We start from the raw sequence: 22,513 nt of genomic DNA on the forward strand, positions 1-22,513 counted from the left end.
ATAGGGTCCTACTAAAGATTTGTTTAACTCCAACAGGAAAATTAGGTAGTAATAAATTAGTGGTACTTAAGTACTCCTAATTAATTAAGTGAGACAACAGAAGTGGAAGGGCTCCCTGGAGGATCGTCTCACATGTAAGGTAGTCGTTGTTGGAGCCCTTGAATGGCCTCGACTGAGGCCTCTGGCTTCAGCAAGAGCACCTTGGCACTGTTTATTCTTCTTCTTCTTCCTCTTCATGCTCCGTTTCTCTTTCTCCTCACCAGTTGGTGAAACCAAGTACATGATTGGCCTTCTAATTCAGAATTGGTTTTGTCGGTGAGGGAGTACAAGTGTACTAGTAAAAAACAGCATTATTTTCTCATGGTAGTCGGAAAATAGAGATGAACACATGCATTAAATATCATTCTTACCTAAAGGAAGGTTATGGCGCCAATATGGATGATGAGGATTGGAACACAGATCTCCCTTTGTGCAGTTCCACCAAAATGGACCAACTATTCCATTCTGACATTCCAGTTAAACAACACAAAAGTCACTTCTTTTAAGAAGAGTTTTGTGCGGTGCACCAAAAGGTCACAACAGCAACCAGGTGAATTGGATATCCCTGTTTGCACAAAAAGGCACAAAGTAAACAGTCAGAGTCTCAAACAATTACAGGCAAAAACATTTGGCTAAACTTGTCATGGCTTATAACAGTACCATGTACGTAAATAGGGGCATAAAGTGGTGATTCATAGTTTGTTGCCCCGAGAAACAAACATCCAAGAAACATATCTGGGTTGGTCCCATTTTTGTTCACTCTAGCCACCTACTCCTATGTGTGGATAGCAAATCTAGTCCTGGTCATACCACTGTGTACAACGTTACCCCTATATTTCCCTTTTCGACCAAGAGACCGGTTGGATGACCAGTCTGTACTACTTTCACCCCCTTTCCTTCATGTTTGTACCAAGTCCGATGTACATACTAAATTCCCCCACCCCCACTTTATTTCTTGTTTGAACCAAGTACTCCCTCCGTCCGGAATTACTTGTCATCAAAATGGATGTGTCTAGAACTAAAATACATCTAGATACATCCATTTCAATGACAAGTATTTTTGGACGGAGGGAGTACAAGATTCGACTCCATGAAGTAGCTTTACCTCTAACAATAGAATAAAAAATATATGTGACGCTGGACCATCCGATCGAGAGGGGCTGAGAGGTAGAAAATGATGCACATGTAGCGACATAGCGAGCTGGGGAAGTAGAGCTAAGGCGGTTTCGAACGAAGATATACCTGAAGGTCGTCGGGATGTGGATAGGTGGGCGGCGGGAGGCCGGATCCGCCCACAGGCAACGACGAAGGGATCGGAGGACCTCCCACGCCGACGCTCGGCCAGAGATAACGGTGCGGCCGGTAATGGGTCTCCTCCCTCGTTGTCGACGACGGCCTAAACTCTACCCCTCCTCCCCTTCACCGGCGGAGGGGGATACGTCCGGATCTATAACCAGCAGTGAGGATAGAAAGCCAGTGTTTTTTGAAGGGAGAAAGACAGTGTTACTACCCCTATCTTGTTTAAATCTGGAGAGGATGAGAGTGTGTATATAGAGCAACCCTAGCAAGGAAGTGCGGAGGCTCCGGCCTATATATACGTAGTGAGCAACCCTAGCAAGCAAGCAACCCCTATCTTCGTCAACTCGTACAAGACCGAGAAATTTGATTACTACAACGCCCTCTCCCTCGCGGACTGAGCTCTGGTGCCTTAACTGCACCTGCCTTTGGCTGCATGACAGGAGGGCCAACCACCTGTTGGGCCCACCTGTCATAGATGCAAAGGCAGGAGCAGTAAGTTGAAGCTTTCGCTATCCCTCCCGCACAAGGTGGACGGACATGCAGCAGTGGATTCGATACTGTAGAAGTAGGAGTAACATCATTATTGTTCGTCTTCTCGAAGAGGCGAAGAGCCAAGTGCAACCCGAACGTGGCAGTTGCGAACGCTCGCGTGGTGCGATTCCTTGGAGTACTAGCCAGGCTCTTGCATGAGACAAAATTGTTATTGTTCAACAATTAAACTCCATTACCCATTGGTTGATACTCATTCTGCATAGGTCCACGTGCTTAGCACCGTTTCCTCCTGGGGTCACCAATGTTTATTTACTAATTAATAGCATTGCATGCAATGAACTAGCCATTGCAAGTCATTAAAAGCATGCACACCTCTCATCTCTTATTGGTTGATATGTCAAGAAACAAGAAACAAGGTAGAAGTTAATGCACCGCGCCTAAGTGTTTTGGGACTATTTGGTTTTTGTAAGATGACTTACACACCTAGACGGAGGGAGTAGTATAGCCCTGTAAACCGGAAAGGAGTATTTGCCTTTCTAGAGATTTCAACAAGTGACTAGACTACACCATGTGCAGTACTCCCTCCTTTCCGGTTTATAGGGCTCAAATCTCAAATCTCATGAACCAAGGCATTTTGCGATTGGAGGAATGTATCTCGTACTTTACAAAACTACCCTAATTAAACTCATGCATTAATTACGTAGTTCTCTCGTTTTCCTCTCCGCCTTGGTCGCGGTGCACAATATTGAGCACTCCTATATGACTAGCCGCTCTATCTACATGTGGGACATTTCAAAGCATCCGGGACTGCGTGCCATCCACCAAATCACAGCGAGGTGCCATAGTGGAGACTCACCTGTAACCCCGGCGTGGCCGTCATGACCCGTCATATCACAAAACCCACACCTTTACCAGCAGTGGTAAGGTGGCCTCCAAGTTGGACTGGACGAAGCAACCATCATTTCACTGGAACGCTCGTTCAAGCCCTTTCTTCCCTTTATTGAAGAAAACCTCACTCCAGGCTACTCACTTCTGCCATTTTTCTTCTGTACCGACGAAGGAAAGGTGGGCAAATCAGTTATGCTGCTATATTTTCATTCCAAGAATCTTCTTTTTGCGAAGCACCAACCGATTCTCACATCCTATTCTTTTCCCGTTTTCATTGCTATTGTGGTTTCCTTTCGATTGCTTTTTGTTTGTTAGTTCATTGATGGATCCTGGAGCACTAGGCAAAGAGTTGCCGACGGACAACCCACTGGAGACAACGATCTCCAGGAAGCAAGCACCGACCAACGAGTTAACCATGTTGGCGGGCCAACCCATGGAGACGAAGAACTCCAAGAAACAAGCATTGGCCAAAGAGTTGAGGACGTTCGCAGACGAACTCCTCAAACGAAGTTGGAAGAACAACAAGGGCCCCACTGTGCCTACCCCAGGAACTCTGATTGCCACCTATGTGAGGCTCAAGACCGAGTTTGAGGAGATAGTCGCCGTTGAGAAGCAGTATTCCCCTGGCAAGGTGATGGCCCCCATCGAGGATGAGGAGATGGCCCCCGAAGGGTTGAGATCCCCCGGTGAGCTGCACAAGGTAAAAAATAATGGCTTATTACCATAGTTGTGGTTTTTGATTATTTGCAATGTGCTTGCTAATATGTTAGGGTTGTGCAGGTGCTGGTGGACGTCCTTGATGATTCCGATGTCGTGGCCCGTCCTGTTGGCATCGCCCCGAAGATCGATTCCGATGCCGTTGTCCATCCTGTGGACATCTCCCCAGAGATCGATTCCAATGTCGCGGTCAGTCCTGCAGACATCGCCCTAGAAATCGATTCCCATGCCGCTATCCGTGCTGTGGTCATTGCCCGAGAGATCGATGACAAGAAATAGTTGGTCGCGCTAATCCTTCAGGGTAGTTTGCATTGCCCTATGTTTAATTACCAGAACAATGTGTGTTATCAAACCATCTTAGGGCTAGTGCACTGTCTTGTGTGGGTGGATCTTGCTACTTTTGTTTGATAGTGAATCATGCGATGAATCATGCGAACCCTCTTCGAGTTATGGAAACAAATGTATCCTCACCAGCTTTTGATGTAATATATGGCATGATTAGATGTAAGTTTGAACTGTTTATCATATCAGCAAGGCTTGTTTGATGATTCTTGGTGTTAGTAGGCTAGCTACTGTGCAAGCTATAGTACTTGCAAAACACTCACCGAAGAGAAACGTTGGGGCTGATGAGCTCGTGGTACGCTTATACTTATCCCTTGTCGATCGACCAATAGCCCTAGCTCCTAAAATTGTAGGCTTAGCGATCGATGACCTAGGCGGGCTAGTTTGGCCTAGTGTGTTTCAGTGATATGACGTGCAACACAAAATCTTAGCAGTGCAGAGACGTACTCCCTCCGTTCCAAAATAGATGACCTAGGCGGGCTAGTTTGGCCTAGTGGGTTTCAGTGATATGACGTGGTACAGTGTCGTCCAGCCTTCGCGTGTGGTAGCAGTATTGCGGGTACAGTAAGTTTTCTTGAAGAAGCGGAATTCAACGAAGTCATGATGGTTACTTCGTCCGAACAACTTACAGTGGGAAAGGTTGGGCCTGCGATACGACCGGGGTAGACCAGGATAATTTTGTGCATGGCAGGTGGACCAGGATGGTCGACGTCCCACATGTCGGCGAATGAAAGTATTCTTTCCGATATAGAGGACGAGCAATGAGTATTCATTGTTTATTTTTGATGGAAGCTATTGTCTCCACTGTTACGACGGAGGAGTGTGAAACACGACAGCCAAGTGAACTTGGCATGTGCACCACTCCCTCCTTCCTCATGTAATGCCCAGGTTACAGCTTTTTCTCACTTTCTCTCTATCTATTTCCTCTCAAATGTTTTTTACCTTTCTTTTTTAAGAGATAATTGTTTTTATGCCTTTTTTAGAATTATTTTTTATACCTAGAAGCACGTGTAGAGACGGGCTCTTGCAGAGCCCACTCCTTGACTTTATCAATGCCTCTCTCTCCTCCACATAAGGAGTACTACTTGCTATGCATGCATGCGGCGGGCAGCTGGCATCTTGAGGGGCCAGGGCAGTGAGAGCGGGCTCCGGAAGCGGTCCGGACTCTAGCATAATTTTGGTTTTTACAGTATTTCTTTCTCCATTGACAGGTAGGCCCGCGTAGGTAGATAAAGAACACGAGCTGATGAGGCGCATGCAGACTGTTTGACTGGTCAACCAGACAAATACAGAGCTATATGCTGAGCCAATGACCGTATAATCACCATATCTCATATACAATGATCAAAGTGAGCTATCAAGACAAGTTCGATGACCGCCAATGCATTTTACTCGGTAATAAATGACCAGGATTGAAGGGGAATCCAAATTTGCTTCGTCTTCTGTCCTTGAGCTCTTGACAAACCAATGCACTATACGGTTGTCCGGCCACTCCACCCCAGAGCTCTCACCAAGCGCCGTTCATGCCACCGCGCCGCACACTAACTAGTAAGGTGTAGGATCGAAAGTATGTCTAGAGGGGGGGTGATTAGACTACTTGACCAAATAAAAACGTAACCTTTTCCCAATTTTAGTTCTTGGCAGATTTTAGCTATTTTAGGACAAGTCAAGCAATCATCACACAATTCAAGTAAGCATGCAAAGAGTTTATGGGCAGCGGAAAGTAAAGCATGCAACTTGCGAGAATGTAAAGGGAAGGGTTTGGAGAATTCAAACGCTATTGAAGACACGGATGTTTTTCCCATGGTTCGGATAGGTGGTGCTATCCTACATCCACGTTGATGGAGACTTCAACCCACGAAGGGTAACGGTTGCGCGAGTCCACACAGGGCTCCACCCAAGGGCAACGGTTGCGCGAGTCCACGAAGGGCTCCACCCACGAAGGGTCCACGAAGAAGAAACCACCCACAAAGGGTCCATGAAGAAGCAACCTTGTCTATCCCACCATGGCCATCGCCCACGAAGGACTTGCCTCACTAGCGGTAGATCTTCACGAAGTAGGCGATCTCCTTGCCCTTACAAACTCCTTGGTTCAACTCCACAATCTTGTCGGAGGCTCCCAAGTGACACCTAGCCAATCTAGGAGACACCACTCTCCAAGAAGTAACAAATGGTGTGTAGGTAATGAACTCCTTGCTCTTGTGCTTCAAATGATAGTCTCCCCAACACTCAACTCTCTCTCATAGGATTTGGATTTGGTGGAAAGAAGTTTTGAGTGGAAAGCAACTTGGGAAGGCTAGAGATCAAGATTCATATGGTAGGAATGGAATGTCTTGGTCTCAACACATGAGTAGGTGGTTCTCTCTCAGAACATATGAGTTGGAATGGTGTGTGTGTTCTGATGGCTCTCTCACTTAATGAGAAAGAGGTGGAGGGGTATATATAGCCTCCACACAAAATCCAACCGTTACAGAGTTTTCCAATCTCGGTGGGACCGAATCAATAAACTCGGTCGGACCGAAAATGTAAACCTAGTGACCGTTAGGAATTTCGGTGGGACTGACATGCAACTCGGTAGGACCGATTCGGTTAGGGTTTGGGCATAACGTAATCTCTGTGAGACCGATTACACAAACTCGGTGGGACCGAATTTGGTAATTAGCTAACCAGAGAGTTGGTCAGGCAAACTCGGTGGGACCGATTTGCTCTTTCGGTGAGACCGAGTGGAACTCGGTGAGACCGAAAAGTTACAAAGGGGAAACACTGAGTTTACATTGCAATCTCGGTGGGACCGATTGCATATCTCGGTGGGACCGAGAATATTGCAATAGGTAACAGAGAGTTTGCAATCCCATCTCGGTGAGACCGAGATCCTTGTCGGTAGAACCGAATTGCTAGGGTTTGGCAGTGGCTAATGACAAGTGAAACTCGGTGGCGCCGGATAGGAAGAATCGGTAGGACCGAGTTTTGACTTAGAGTTTAGGTCATATGTGGAAGTGGGAAAGTAGTTGAGGGTTTTTGGAGCATATCACTAAGCACATGAAGCAAGAGGCTCATTAAGAAACACCTCATCCCTCCTTAATAGTATTGGCTTTTCCTATGGACTCAATGTGATCTTGGATCACTAAAATATAAAATGAAGAGTCTTGAGCTTTTGAGCTTGAGCCAATCCATTGTCCTTAGCATTTGAGGGTTCCATTTTCACATCCATGCCATGCCAATCATTGAGCTTTCCTGAAATAATTATCTTGGAATAGTATTAGCTCAATGAGCTATATGTTGTTATGAATTACCAAAACCACCTAGGGATAGTTGCACTTTCAATCTCCCCCTTTTTGGTAATTGATGACAACATATAGATCAAAGCTTCGACAAAAGATAATAAGCATGAAATGTATCATCGCTTTGAGAAGTATATGATAAGTAAGAGCTCCCCCTAAATTTGTGCATATTTAAAATTTGCTTTGGACTGCAAATGCACAAAGAGTTAGAGTCATGGGTTACTCTTCCATGTCACATACATCTTGGTGGAGCGCTCAAAATGATAAGAATGAAATACATGCACTCATCACCAAGAATAGTGAATGAGCACACAAGATAGAAAGGATAATAGCATTAAGCAAGCATTAAGTGTAGCTTATGATCAAACACATGATCATCAATGTCTCACAAGCATAAGGACGTAGTTTCTCACACACAGGCAAACAAGGTTCGGGAAAAAAACACCAAATAAAGCAAGAGAGAAAAGCACACTCTCTCTCTCGAAGCCTATGATCTATACACCTTCTCCCCCTTTGGCAACAAGTTACCAAAAAGTTCCTAGAAAATGCATAGCACTAGATCGACGCTCAGGCTTGATCTTCTGGTGGTGGTGGAGTCCGGATCACTCCAAGGATGAAGGCTTCAGTAGATGTTGAAGTAGTCGCTAGAGTTGGTGGAACGGAGGCTGTGGCTGGTGCAGACGTTGTAGCTCTGGTGTCAGCAACTGGCAGTGCAGACGACCTCGGACCTCGTGGAACCCTCGCAAAAGCATGAGTCGTGGTCCTGCCTCTCCTCTCATTCATGTCGTCCTGGAGCTGCTCCACGACAGTCTGTATCTCTGTCACCTTGATGTCCAAGTCATAGAATCTTTGTTCCATGATCCTCTCTAAGCTTGCCTGGTTCTGAGTCAGGGTGGCTATACTCTGCTCAATCCGCAGGGTGGACGCAATCAAGTAACTGAGCTGCTCTTGTTTGGTTTTCAGGAAGTAATCAGATGCCTCCGCTTGAGTAGGCATCCTGGCAGCTTTCTCCTTCTTCGCCTTCTCCTTCTTTGCAAATGCTTGAGCAGATGATGGTTCAATCTCAGTCATAACAACTTCATTGTCCTCGAAATCTAGACGGATGGGCAGGTGTTCCTTATCCAACAAATATATGCCCGTGCCCATCTTGGAGTTGATGAGCTCCTGAATCTGAGGGGCATATCAACAGCTCCTCTTCTGATCTGCCGCAGTCCTTTTGATCGCTTCCACTATGAGGCTCATAACTTTGAATTTTTGAGGCACGTCAAAAACATGAAGCAAATTGATCGCGTGACCTCTGATCATCTTGTGATCTCCAGACTTGGGCAGAAGGGTGTGCCTAAGGATCCAGTTGATCGTAGGCAATCCTGAGAGCAGATAATGCACTGAGCCAAACTTGAACGTGTCAAGTGCTTCATTCGGAATCTGCTTGTACATGTTGGACATGGAGTTGTGGTCCATCTTTTTCTTGGCATAAATGTCCAAGTCATCTGCTTGCTCCTCTGGGGCATTGATTAGCTTCGCCCATTCCTCAACAGTAGAGTTGTACCTTGTACCTTCTGACATCCATGTGATCCTGCCATCCGGATAAAAGTGTGCTGTGGAGTAGAATTGCATGATCAGTTCCTCGTTCCACTTTGTGAGCTTCTGCCCAACAAAGTCCTCTACTCCACACGCCTTGAAGCTGTCCTGAACTCCTGGGTAGTACTCTTCATTGTCCTTGATATAGGTCCAGTCGACCCATCTCATGTCACATACGATTGGCTTCTTGTCAAGTAGCACTGTCTCATAGAAATCTTGCTGCTCCTTGGTATGAAATCTGTAGTCCACTGCAGTCCTTCTCCTAGAAGCATATGGATCTGCTTCTCTCCACTTCCTGAGCCCTGAGTCTCTCCTGAGCTTCATATCCTCAGCCACAGGATGAGCATCGTTGTGGTCTGGGATCTTGGGCTTGAGCTTCCGAAGGACATTCTCTTCCTCATCCTCAGCAACAGTCTCAGGCACTGGGGCCTTGTTCTTCTCAGCTGCAGGAATGCTCCGTGTGTTCCTCTTTGGTGCACTCTTAGGCTTAGATGCAGCCTTAGGTGCTTCCTTGGGCTTGGATGCAGCTCCCCCTGACCTTATGGCATCTCCCATAAGTTTGGCTGCCTTGGGCGCTGGTGCAGCTGCCTCTTCTTCCTCCTCCTCTTCTACCATGATGGAGGCTTTCCCAAGCACTCTGGCTACAGTCTTCTTCACTCTTTCTTTCTTCTTCTTGCCCTCAGCTGCAACGGGCTCAATGGGAGCAGGCTTCTCAGTTGAGGCTCTAGCCTTTGACATGGGTTGCCTGCCTGCTGGCCTCTTGATTTTCAGGCCTGGCTTCGAGCCTTGAGCTGGCTCAACTCTCTTGGAGGTGGCCTCTTCCTCTGCCACATAGTCCTCATCTTCAGAATCTGAGGTTTTCTTCTTCCTTTGTCTCATGGCAGCTTTAGGCAGGTTGCTGGGTGTGCTCCTGCTGCCATCATCTGAGGAACTTGAGGGGCTAGTGCCCTCACTCAACTGCACTTGCTGCTCTGACAAGTTTTGGCTGTCACGCTGGTCTGACATGTTGCAAACTGACTGTTGACCCTGTGAATAGATTATAGAGGAGATAGAGTGGATGAGCATCACAAAATGCAGAGATTTTTTTTGCAAAAAGAATGATCCAAAAACTTAGTTTTAGTTTCCCACTGAAATCATCTCGGATCTACCGACTTTCAAACTCGGTGATACCGAAGCAGTTTTGGAACCTAAACTAGTGAACTCGGTCAGACCGAGTCACAGTTCGGTGGCACCGAGACTTCTAGGGTTTCACTGAGTTCCAAAATCGGTCACACCGATAGTAATTCTCGGTCAGACCGAGTTTTACTTGTGCAATGGCATAAGCCAAATCGGTGGGACCGAGTTTTTCAACTCGGTGGGTCCGAGATGGTTTCGGCGGAAACCTAAACCTAGAATTTTCGAATCAAACCTAATCTATGAGCGTTTTGACTGGATAGAAGTTTATCAAACGTGGCCAGAAACAATGTGATCACAATGTGCTAGGAATCAGATTGAGGAATAGCACAAAGATCAAGTCCATACCCTAGTTCGGCGGGGACTTGCTACGGCGGCAATGGCTGGGCAGAAATCCTGTTGACGGTGACGGAGACCAGCGACTGGAGGCTGCTGGCGGCGAGAAGATGATCCGGAGACCTCAGGGGCAGAGCAGGCTATCGCGCGGGCGAAGGGGTTCGGAGGAATTTCCAAATTTTGCCCGTGACTATATATAGCCCGACCCTGTCGGTGTGACCGAGTGGAACAACTCGGTGGCACCGAGATTCATAACTGCGTGCAGTTATTGAAACTCGGTGAGACCGAAAGGTTCAAATCGGTTGCACCGAGATTGAAAACTTAGATCAACTTAATGGTCTCGGTAGGACCGAAAGTGGAGTATCGGTCAGACCGAGAATCATAAAGAGGTTTTGGAAGTTTAAGTCTATGACGAATCGGGGACTCCGAGCGCTCCTCACACAGAGTGGTTCGAATATGACTTGATCAAATTTTGTGATGCAACACGAATAGAGTTTGAGACGAGAAAAGCATAGATAGCTAGAGGGGGTTCTTAGGCATTCTTGTCCATCCACTTGGCAAAAGAAGATAAAGCCGAACAATCAAAGCAACAAGTGGATGTCCTCGAATGAGTAAAATATGCAATCAGCATGCTCACACAATAAGATAGCAAATGAAATATGTGGCAAAGCATGCACAACCAATTCTAGCATCTATCAAGCAATTTGCGATGACTAGGTCATCTATATATGAGTATATTGACTTAGGAGTCAAGTGAGAACACTTGATCGTAGGTCATACTCATCGTTTAAGCTCAAGTGGGGTTACCACTTTTACATAAAGCATTGTTTTGTTCACATCTTTAGAGTTGCTTTAGCTCAGTCTTAGAGTAAAGCTCCCCCTAGATGTGATATCCCCCCTAAGAGGGATGAACTAACCTTGGGTTTTGTCGATGATGACTTCATGTAGACATTGAAGATGTGGATGCTCAATGTTGATGTAGATCTCTTGGAGCTATCCATTTGAGTGAATTGCACTTTCAATACCTACATGGGTTAGTCCCACAAGGAACAAACAAGGATATCCATAGACATAGAGTGATGCACACAAAAGATGATGTCCATGAAAACTTTTAGGTTACCTTGTCCCTTGTCTTACCAACAAGAGGGTTTGTGACTCCTTGAACTAGTGCAAGATGTGGAAGTTGATTGCACTTGTTCTTGCCAAAATGATAAGAGTGAAGTATGTTGGCGGAGTCACCCTCAAGAACTCTCTAGTTCTTCTTCTTTTGGATCCACATCATCTTGATGGGAATCCTTGGAGTTGTAGTCGTACTTGTTGAAGTGGAACTTGAGGTAGTCTTGGGAATCCACTTGACTAAGGTCTTAGGAGCTTCTTCAAATGCATCAATTTCCTCTTGAAGCTTGTCCTTGCCTTTTTGCTCGTAGTCTCGTGGTGGAAGATCATCTTGAGCTTGTGTCCCCTTGAAAAACTTCTCTTGTTGAGGGACAAACTTTGTCTTGGGGTATTGATCTTCTTCCCATTCAACTCCATTGGCATTGAACTTTCGTTCAAAACCAATACCTTGATTCTTCCGGTGCATTCCTTGCTTGCGCACAATTTCCTCGAATTGCTTACTCCCGGCAAGGCTTTTGTACACTCCTTTCTCTATAATTCCCTTCAATAAGCTATTTTCTTGCTCAAGTGTAACTTGGCTAAGAGAATCATTAGTGGAATCAAGAGAACTACTAGAAGCAACAATATTGGATTTAGCATGATCATTGTTACTACTAGCGGAAGAATCTTTCTTGTTAGATTTGACTTGAGGCATGTAAGTTGATAAGAGTAAACGCTTGGCAATGTAAGAAGAACTTTTCTTGCGGAGATCATCATTGATTGCCTTTAAGAACTCATGCTCTTGCTCAAGATTGAGCTTTTCAAAGCGTAGCTTCTCATGAGCTCTCAAAAGTTCTCGATGATCTTCGAAGATAGTGTCATGAGCTAACTTAAGAGTTTTTAGTTCTTTAGTTAGAGCCTCAATCTTCTCCTTATCATTGTCATTCGTTTTATCTTGATTAGCATGATTAATTGGTCTTTCATCATAGTATTCATCACTAGAGTTGTCACCAAGCAAATCATCACCTAACAAGTCATCTTCATCACTATTGAAATCAACATACTCGGGGTGTGTTACCTTAGGACCTTTGGCCATGAAGCATCTTCCAATTCCTTCATTTGGTGAGTCAAATATGTCGTAGGAGTTGGTTGACACAAGTGCTAGACCGGCAACACCTTCATCTTGAGTATCTTCGGAGTCGGAGTGATAACTTCTCTTGGAGTGGCTGTCGGAGTCGGAGCCGGATACCCATTCACCAACATGAGCTTGATGTCTTCGTCTTGTGTAGCTCCTTGATGATTTTTCCTTCCTTTCCGAATCCTTGCTTCTCCGTGAGTATCTTCGTTCATAACGATCATCTCTACTCCTTCTCTCTCTTGGTGGTGATCCTTTGCTTCTTCTTTTTGGAGAATCTTCTCTTCTCTTGTAGGGAGCCGTACACTCGTTGGAATAGTGTCCGGGTCTTCCACAATTGTAACAGTTTCTCTCTCGACTAGAAGATCTTTTGTCATTGTAGGACCTTGACTTGGAGCTTCTATTCTTGTAGAACTTGTTGAAGTTCTTCACCATTAAGCTCAATTCTTCATTGAAGTCTTGTTTCTCACTTGATGATGTAGGGGCTTCACATGAGGCTTTATAGGCACCACTTGACTTGTTGTGAAGTTCCTCTTTATCCTTAAGTGACATCTCATGAGCAACAATTCTTCCAATCACTTCCGTTGGCTTGAGATCTTTGTAATTGGGCATCATTTGGATCAATGTGCACACGGTATCATATTTTCCATCCAAGGCTCTTAGGATCTTCTTGATGATGAATCTATCGGTCATCTCTTCACTTCCTAAGCCGGCAATCTCATTTGTGATGAGAGCAAGCCTAGAGTACATTTCAGCGACACCTTCACCATCCTTCATCTTGAACTTGTCAAGTTGGCTTTGAAGCACATCCAACTTGGATTCCTTGACGGAGTCGGTACCTTCGTGCATATCAATCAAAGTGTCCCAAATTTCCTTTGCATTCTCAAGGAGGTTGATTTTGTTGAATTCTTCAGGGCATAATCCGTTGAAGAGAATATCACAAGCTTGCGCATTGTATTGCAACATCTTCAACTCATCTGCGGTAGCTTCACGGTTTGGTTCTCTCCCATCAAAGAAGTCACCTTGCAAACCAACACACACAATAGCCCAAACAGCGGGGTTATGTCCAAGAATATGCATTTTCATCTTATGCTTCCAACTAGCAAAATTAGTACCATCAAAGTAAGGACCTCTACGGTGATAATTTCCCTCGCTAGACGCCATACTCTCCTAGGTTGTGAAACCAAGGCTATGACCACCAAAAGCTATGGAGATCAAGCAAATGGTGACCAAAGCTTTGATACCACTTGTAGGATCGAAAGTATGTCTAAAGGGGGGGTGATTAGACTACTTGACCAAATAAAAACTTAACCTTTTCCCAATTTTAGTTCTTGGCAGATTTTAGCTATTTTAGGACAAGTCAAGCAATCATCACACAATTCAAGTAAGCATGCCAAGAGTTTATGGGCAGCGGAAAGTAAAGCATGCAACTTGCGAGAATGTAAAGGGAAGGGTTTGGAGAATTCAAACGCTATTGAAGACACGGATGTTTTTCCCGTGGTTCAGATAGGTGGTGCTATCCTACATCCACGTTGATGGAGACTTCAACCCACGAAGGGTAACGGTTGTGGGAGTCCACGCAGGGCTCCACCCAAGGGCAACGGTTGCGCGAGTCCACGAAGGGTCCACGAAGAAGCAACCACCCACAAAGGGTCCACGAATAAGCAACCTTGTCTATCCCACCATGGCCATCGCCCACGAAGGACTTGCCTCACTAGCGGTAGATCTTCACGAAGTAGGCGACCTCCTTGCCCTTACAAACTCCTTGGTTCAACTCCACAATCTTGTCGGAGGCTCCCAAGTGACACCTAGCCAATCTAGGAGACACCACTCTCCAAGAAGTAACAAATGGTGTGTAGGTAATGAACTCCTTGCTCTTGTGCTTCAAATGATAGTCTCCCCAACACTCAACTCTCTCTCATAGGATTTGGATTTGGTGGAAAGAAGTTTTGAGTGGAAAGCAACTTGGGAAGGCTAGAGATCAAGATTCATATGGTAGGAATGGAATGTCTTGGTCTCAACACATGAGTAGGTGGTTCTCTCTCAGAACATATGAGTTGGAATGGTGTGTGTGTTCTGATGGCTCTCTCACTTAATGAGAAAGAGGTGGAGGGGTATATATAGCCTCCACACAAAATCCAACCGTTACACAGTTTCCAATCTCGGTGGGACCAAATCAATAAACTCGGTCGGACCGAAAATGTAAACCTAGTGACCGTTAGGAATTTCGGTGGGACTGACATGCAACTCGGTAGGACCGATTCGGTTAGGGTTTGGGCATAATGTAATCTCGGTGAGACCGATTACACAAACTCGGTGGGACCGAATTTGGTAATTAGCTAACCAGAGAGTTGGTCAGGCAAACTCGGTGGGACCGATTTGCTCTTTCGGTGAGAACGAGTGGAACTCGGTGAGACCGAAAAGTTACAAAGGGGAAACACTGAGTTTACATTGCAATCTCGGTGGGACCGATTGCATATCTCGGTGGGACCGAGAATATTGCAATAGGTAACAGAGAGTTTGCAATCCCATCTCGGTGAGACTGAGATCCTTATCTGTAGAACCGAATTGCTAGGGTTTGGCAGTGGCTAATGACAAGTGAAACTCGGTGGCGCCGGATAGGAAGAATCGGTAGGACCGAGTTTGACTTAGAGTTTAGGACATATGTGGAAGTGGGAAAGTAGTTGAGGGTTTTTGGAGCATATCACTAAGCACATGAAGCAAGAGGCTCATTAAGCTACACCTCATCCCTCCTTAATAGTATTGGCTTTTCCTATGGACTCAATGTGATCTTGGATCACTAAAATATAAAATGAAGAGTCTTGAGCTTTTGGCTTGAGCCAATCCATTGTCCTTAGCATTTGAGGGTTCCACTTTCACATCCATGCCATGCCAATCATTGAGCTTTCCTGAAATAATTATCTTGGAATAGTATTAGCTCAATGAGCTATATGTTGTTATGAATTACCAAAACCACCTAGGGATAGTTGCACTTTCATAAGGCAGCAATGGCATCCCGCCGCGCCGAGTTCCTCGCCGCCCACGACCGCACACAAAATGGTAGGGAAGCGATGGCATCCCGCCGTGCCGAGTTCATCGTCGCTCGCGACCTCACAACTATGTGGGAGGAATTTGAAGATGCCAAGGTCGAATGGGCGGTAGAGCAAGAGGCGGCCAACGCCACACAGAGGGAGCGGAAAAGTCAGAAAGCACTCAAGAAAAGAGAGGCCCGCCGCCGCAAGAAAGAAAAGGATGCACGCGATGCTGTGGAGAGGTCGGCGGAGATCCATGCACGGTGGGGTGTCACCGACAAAGCCGGGAAGGAGAACGATGGCATCTGGCCAGCATGTGAGAAGTAGTAGTACTAGTAGTTAGTGTGTGTGTGTGTGTGCCTGAGTATGAGCATGTACCAGTACTACTAGTTACTACTGTAGTTTTTAGAGCAAATTACCAGTACATTAGCCTAGACTAAATGGAAAAATTCCTATCCTAAGCATAAAATGGCATCTCTTTCTCTATAGGAATTGAGATGCATGTCATCTCACTTCCTATGATTTTGATATTCCTATCCTATGAACGAAAGGAGGCCTCTGTTGGAGTAACTACTGTAGCTAGCAATACTGTTGGTACAGTAGTTTTCTTCAAGAAGCGGAATTCAACAAAGTCATGATGGTTTCTTCGTCCAAGCAACTTCAAAGTGGGAAGTGGGCCTGTGATTTGACGGCTCATTAGTCATTGTTACTGTGGCGCGACGACCTGGGTGACTCCCTTGGAGTTCTGCATGCATGGCAAGTGAACCAGGATGGTCGACGTCCCACATGTTGGCAAATGGAAGTATTCTTTCCGATATCGAGGAGCAAGGAAACCGCGTGCTATAGTATCACTGTTGATTGGTTCGCAAAAAATAGTATCACTGTCGATTTATAATTATTTTTTATTTCTGATGAATGCTAGCGTTTCAACTCTTACGACGAAGGGTGCCAAACACGGCACGTGCTGGATGTCCCACACGTCAGCGAAAGGAGTGGGACATGAAAAGCGTGGTAGAGCCCAGCATAAAAAAACAGCGTGGTAGAGCATCTCCACTTCTTCCACTTCTGGGTCGGAGACCACACGTAGTAGTACTTAGTGGTATGAACGATACAAAGTGCGACCTGGAGACAAAGACGCGTCTAGTTGGAAGGTCTCAGGGCATACACGTAAACAAATATAGAAGTTAATATGTGCCTCCAACTAATATAGTAGTAGTAGAGTACTTAGGCACATACTCCATAACACGATCGTGCATTGCACGTACAACATTTAGTGGTAGTACGTAGTAAGAGAAAAATGCCGCCCAAGAGTTCCCTTCTCGACCTACTTTTGGGTGTTTGGTAGAGTGTATGGAGGGTGCATGAGTCCACACTAGTTTAGCACAAATACACTAGAAGCATGAATGAAGAGAGCATGCATGAAGAGGGGTGTTGAGTTGAGCATGCATGAAGAGGGAACAACTATGCTGAGACGAGAACGCAACCAAACACACCCTATATGCCACGCATGTTCATACCATTTGTGCCTTTCTACTTCACTTACTGCGCTACATTACTCAGGTCCGTACGTCCACTCCTGGGTACATGTTCGTCTCGTAGTTCCAGTCCCACGTGTTCTTCATATAGATGGAATGATCCTTGCATAACACGTGCACCTTGATGCTAGATGTCTCGCGTGTTGGCAAAAGGATGAACAAAGCTCACGTAAAAAAATAGAGTGGAAGAACATAGATTCCGGACGACCGAGAAGGATCAAGGAACCTCGTGGTGGAGCATCTGCACTCATAATATTTAATATTATTCGGCGATATAAAATTAACCAATCATCTCCAAAGTGGACTGGAAGAGTACGAAACACGGCAGCCCAGTGTAGTATCATACTAGTACATGGCTAACCCACGCTATCACTATATTTCTTGGCTTCCGCGCGACACCTATCTCTAGTAATCCAGCAGCCTGTATCGCTTCTCCCTCCTCGTCTCTATCAAAGTGCGGCGGGCTAGCATTTCTGCCGTCTATTGAGGTTGGTTAACTATCACATGTTAGCGACATGCCAAGAGCATTCTAAAAAAATTCCTTTCACGTTCTGTTTTCAAAAAGAAAAAATCATTTCACGTACGAATTTGCTTGTATGCTTTGAGCAACTTGCATGTCCTATACTGCTCATGTTTGATACTCTAACTTAGCTAGAGGTTAGACTAACTCATGACTAACCCTGAACTAACTGTAGCCAAAGAGGTGTTTGGGTGACAGGGTTAGATTGACAATAAATGCACTTCATGGACAGAGAAAAGTGATTTTTCAGTGGTCCCAATGAGAACTATCTCCAGTTAGCACCTCTTGGGTGGGATAGTTTTTTTTGGTGGGTTCGGTGCAACTTGCTCCAATTTAAACCCTCATCCTTGGATAGTTTAGGGCTATTTGAGCCCCAACTAGCTCAAACTAACTCTAACCCATGGATCCAAACAGGGCCTATGGCCAGTCTCGACGCGGAGCAGTCGCGTGCACCGGGAAGCGGCACTCTCTCGGCCGTCGCGCCACTTCAAAGCCGGCACTAGTGAGAGGTCGCCTCCGCTCTGGCCGGGCATTAAGGGCATCTACAATGCGGGCGCTAACGCTAGGCGCCAGGGTCAGGATCCCGGCCGTTTCCTCGTAATCCAGTCCAAATCCTGAAATTTGGTTAGCATCGATGCCATAAGAGTCGTCCGGCACTAAACGAGCTGCCCGTTCTATTTTTTATGCGTAGCGCCCATACGCTGGCTCTCACCGTTGCATGCCTGGACTCCAAGCCGAGGCGCTAGGAGAAAAATCCTTTTTTATTCCTAATCAAGCGCCTGATTAGGCGCCTTGTGATGGAGATGCCCTAATGCGGCACTGACGCTCCAGGGCGACGCTGACTGTTTCACGCGGGAAGCGCGCGCTGGCAAGGGAGTATAGGTTTTGAACCATTTCAGGTGTAGTACTGGTAGTTTGCAAAACTACTCAATTATTGCACTCAGTTTCCTAAGAAATTGTGGTAAAAAACGTTACTCCACAGCCCGCTTCCCTTCTCCTTCCTCTTCCACCGCCCGCGCACGTCCGCGGGAAGTGACCGGTCAACCCTTATATAGGAGTGCTAGCACAAAAAGATGCATGCATGACCACTAAAATTTCCATATTAAAGCCCCGCTCCGGCGGGAGTATGGCGTATGTTGTTACCTTCGGTCGGCCCATGGCTACCGGGCGACGGCGACCAGAGAAGAGGCAGCGGGAGGGGAATGAATGCAGCTACTGTTTGGGTTCGCCTTCCGGCTTAAATAAATGTGCAGCATCACGTGTACCCGCGGGTGCACAAATTGTAACATACGTGTCTGCTTAAGTGGGCGTCACGTAACTGGTGTGTGTGTGAGAGAGATTCTGAGAGACAGAGTGCGTGTGTGCGACTCTACTCTTCGGACATGTACTCAACCTTTTGCATCGGGATATAAGAATAATGGTATTTACTTTAGCTAGTGATTTACGTGGCCATGTTAACGTGGTTGTGTCAAAAAATGTCACTTCCTACTCGTGATTTGCGTTATATAATTACAAGCAAGATTCTCGTGCATTGCACGGAACATCAATATGCATTTTTTTTACAGAACACCTGTTGTGATTGACCCATGCATGAGCAATCCCATGTGTAAAAACTAATGATATCTCAAGAATTTTACCGGAAAACTGGTATCTCGAGAATGTCATCGAAAAAATGAAAGATGAGAGATAAGGCGAGGAGGAGTGGAGCGTGTTGGTGACTGGTGGTCGGAATGGGCGGAGGCATGGGGATGGACGGCGCCGGCAGGCGGCAGCGGCCACCATGCATGCTAGATTGTTCCAGAGACTTATTCCTTCTTTAATTGCTAAGCAATGAGGCTGCGGGAGATAATGATGTGGAGAGAGGTGCCGGTATCTTTTGTAAAATTATCATAGTTTCCTTTCTATCCTCATATATAGATCATACAGTCTGTATTACAAGATGGTGGGCACACCATCACCACCAACTCGTTTTTTATAAGGGTACAGATGATAAGTTTGTTGACTACTAAAGTAAAGTGGAATTTGTCCATGTTATGAAAGTAAATAAAGGTTATTGTTTATCATATGGGTAAGGTTGGATGAAGGGTGGTAGGAACAAATGCTCCGCCTAGAGCATGTGTGTGTGAGATGGAGTCTTAGTGTGTGTGTGGGGTGTGTCTGTGTGTGTGTGTGAGAGAGAGAGAGAGGAGAGAGATGGAGTCTTAGTTTGTGTGTGTGTGAGAGAGGGAGAGAGATGGAGTCTTAGTGTGTGTGGGGGGGCAGGCGTGCGTGCTTGCGTGTGTGTGTGTTTGTGTGTGTGTGAGAGAGAGAGATGGAGTCTTAGTGTGTGTGTTGGGGGGTGCATGCGTGTGTGTGTGTGTGGGTGTGTGTGTGTCGCAGGGTCCTCTGCGGCGGATGTAATTTAGGTGTGCATGGCTTTCATCATAGAGAGGTGGTGTGTATGGCAGAGGCCACCAACGATGGGGTGCGAGAGAGAAAATGCCCATAGAGAGGGAAGAGAAGGTGTGTGCGCGTGAGAGGAGTCGACTTCGAGAGAACGTGTTTGTTCGAGAGACACCGAGGAAGACTACTATATATCGATGGTGCATGTAGGCGGGAATTAACTAAGGGATGGTCTTATTGGTTTCGGGGATATAGGGGAAGAGTGAGAGGCGGGGGGTAGCTAGAAGGAGATTGTTAAGTGTGAGTGTGTGTTTTACCCATCCAGGCGGAAGTTATGTGCACAAAAGAGGAGAACGATTCGATGTGGCGTTAGGATTGAGGGTAATTAACTACGTATGGACACATAGAGACCTTGAACGTGCATGTGTGAGAGGTATACATGTATACGTGGGATGTTTGTGTGCGCGCGCGCATGATCGAGATAAAAGAAAGAAGACATAAGTCATAAGATCAACGACATGGGAGAGACGGATCGGTATGACAATATGCATGCATGTGAGAATGCATGGAAGAAGTCCCGACAATTGAGCATGTGTTTTTGTCTTTAAGAGATAGTGGCGTGGGCTGGAGCATGCATCTATGGCGAGCAGAGGGAGTGAGGCGCAACGATTGTGCAAAAGAGACCAACCTATAAATGCATGTGTATGGAGAGACATATATAGTGTGGGTGATAGGAAGCAAGACTCCATGCGAGAAAGAAATGTTGACGGAGAAACTACAGATAGATACAGAGATGGAGATGCTAGCTAGAGGGACATCCGCTAGTTTGGGTGTTGGAGATGACCGTCGGGTGGTTCAAAGGGTGAAGTTATATATGTGTGTGAGAGGGCACTTGACTGCATGTAGAGAGAAACATATGTAGTGTGCGTGATAGGAATCAAGAGTGAGGGCGAGAAAGAAGGTTGATGGAGAAACAGATAAATAGAAAGATAAAGATGCTAGCTAGTGTGCGTTAGAGATAGGAGTCGAGTGGATCAGAAGGCTGGGTTATGTGTGTGGGTGTGAGAGAGATAGAGGGAGGGTGCGTGTGAGTCACATACAAACAGATATCAGAGAGAAATGAGATCCAGAGAGACGGAGTTTTGTGTCTGCGAGAGAGAAATATATTTCACAACGAGAGTGATAGCTAGAGAGACATATGAGGGAACGCAAGATATCTCTAGGGAGAGAGGGTGTGTGTGAGCGACATACAAAAGAACAATGGAGAAATATGAGACCCTGGGAGACAGAGTCTATGTTTGTGTGTGAGAAAGAGATATTGAAGAGGAAGAGTCATAGGTTCTCATATCTAAGGAGCGAAAGACATCTATATATGAGGGGTGTGCGAGTGGCACACATGGGAATAGTAGAGAGAAATGAGACCCCGGGAGACAAAGTTTTGTGTTTGTGTGAGAGAAAGAGATTCCACATGGAGAATCATAGTTAGAGACACATAGCAGGGAGCGAGATATACTTAGAGAGAGATAGAGTGATGAAGGTCGATGGAGAGAGTACCGTCAGTGTGTTACAAAGATAAAAGATCATTGTCGACATACAGGTAGCACGAGAGATACCTGAGAGACGATGAACGCGTATAGGTCCAGAGAGATAGTCCTATATAAGCATGAGTGATAGCTATATGAGACGAATATCCGGATTAAAGGGGATTCAAATATTTAAAATAGAGATCACGACATCGATAATATCATAACGCAAATTGGTGTATAAAACATGCATATTCATTTGAATTTGGGCACACGTGTAATTTTATATAGTTTATCAATATTGGTGATCCATAGATTCTTCAATTACAAACAATGCATGGTTTATATGCAATTAATGTCTAAATGGGATTACACTATATGTTGCATGGGTGAAACACATTATACATGTTTGAGAAGTAAAAAAACCCGCATGAAACACACATTAATTGGAGACAGTTAGCGAGGAATGCATACATTGGATTTCAACATAAAGTGGTTTCAAATATTTGAAAATCCAAATTGATGGATACAACCTTATGAATCTGAGATCATGCCATTTGTAAACCATATTTATGTATAAATGGTGTTGTGCTTTTGAAAGTATACAAAAAATGATGTATATAGAATGTAATTCCAATTGAAAATGGATCCCGCCCGAAAAAAATAGAATACAAACAGGATTCGAATTGAGTTGGCATAGTAAACGTGCACTCTGCAAAATTTGAACGAAGCGGGGAAATTCGCAGTAACCGCCCGAAACCAAAATCTGTGAGATGGAAATCACTACTGCATATCCCTGCCACGCAAAGCCTATATGCTGGATTTCTACAGGTTTCGATAGGGGTAGGTTTGTAATTTCACCCAAACATGACGTAACTGCCTCTCACCCAGATTCATAAACGGTGGGCGCCAAAACACAGTGTGTCCTCGGTCGAAATCGACTCCCTCCCTGATTCATATTCATACACGGTGGGCGCCAAAAACAAACTCTCGTCGGCAAATATTCGGTGTATGCGAGATTACCGTCCTATCCCCAACCGACTAGTGTTGCTGTGATGTAGTAGAAATTTGAAATGGGGGCTAAGTTTGTAAATTTCCTCGCATTTGAGACAAGCGCGCCCTGAATACATGGTTCCCCCTTCC

The sequence above is a fragment of the Triticum aestivum genome, chromosome 5A (assembly GCF_018294505.1).
Source record: "Triticum aestivum cultivar Chinese Spring chromosome 5A, IWGSC CS RefSeq v2.1, whole genome shotgun sequence".
NCBI classification, from domain to species: Eukaryota; Viridiplantae; Streptophyta; class Magnoliopsida; order Poales; family Poaceae; genus Triticum; species Triticum aestivum.